Source organism: Rutidosis leptorrhynchoides, chromosome 3 (genome assembly GCF_046630445.1).
Source record: "Rutidosis leptorrhynchoides isolate AG116_Rl617_1_P2 chromosome 3, CSIRO_AGI_Rlap_v1, whole genome shotgun sequence".
Taxonomy (NCBI): domain Eukaryota; kingdom Viridiplantae; phylum Streptophyta; class Magnoliopsida; order Asterales; family Asteraceae; genus Rutidosis; species Rutidosis leptorrhynchoides.
This window is the reverse complement of record NC_092335.1, coordinates 631,161,859-631,162,500: the sequence shown is the minus strand read 5'-3', so window position 1 is coordinate 631,162,500 and position 642 is coordinate 631,161,859.

Here is a 642-nt window from a genome sequence, read left to right as displayed (position 1 = left end):
TTGGGAAGAGGTTTAAAGAATTGCCCATCTTTTTTACCTTTGGTCTTAGGTTTGAGCCATAAATCTTTTCGAATTCCCAATTTTTCTAAGTCAACTCGTGCATTGTGAGTGTCTTTGGACTTGTCATTCATTAATAAGGTACCCAAAATAGCCTCCAATACATTCTTTTCAATATGCATTGTAGTGACCCGAACTTTTCCATATTTATATATATTAAATGAAATTGATATTTACATGATTAAGTGTTTCCAACATGTTAAGCAATCAAACTTGTTAAGACTTTATTAATTGAAATAGGTTTTATATAGACAATTGACCACCCAAGTTGACCGGCGATTCACGAACGTTAAAATTTGTAAAAACTATATGATGACATACATATGGATATATATATATAAATGAGTTACATACATAAACATGTTATATATTGAATTAAGAAACTTGAAAACGGTATATATAACGATTATCGTTATAACAACGTCTTACTAATTACATATGAATCATTTTAAGATATTGATACACTATATATAAACATGTTAAATGATAAGTAAACATATCATTATGTATAATAACAATGAACTACATATGTAAAAACAAGACTACTAACTTAAGGATTTCAAAACGAGACATATATGTAACGAT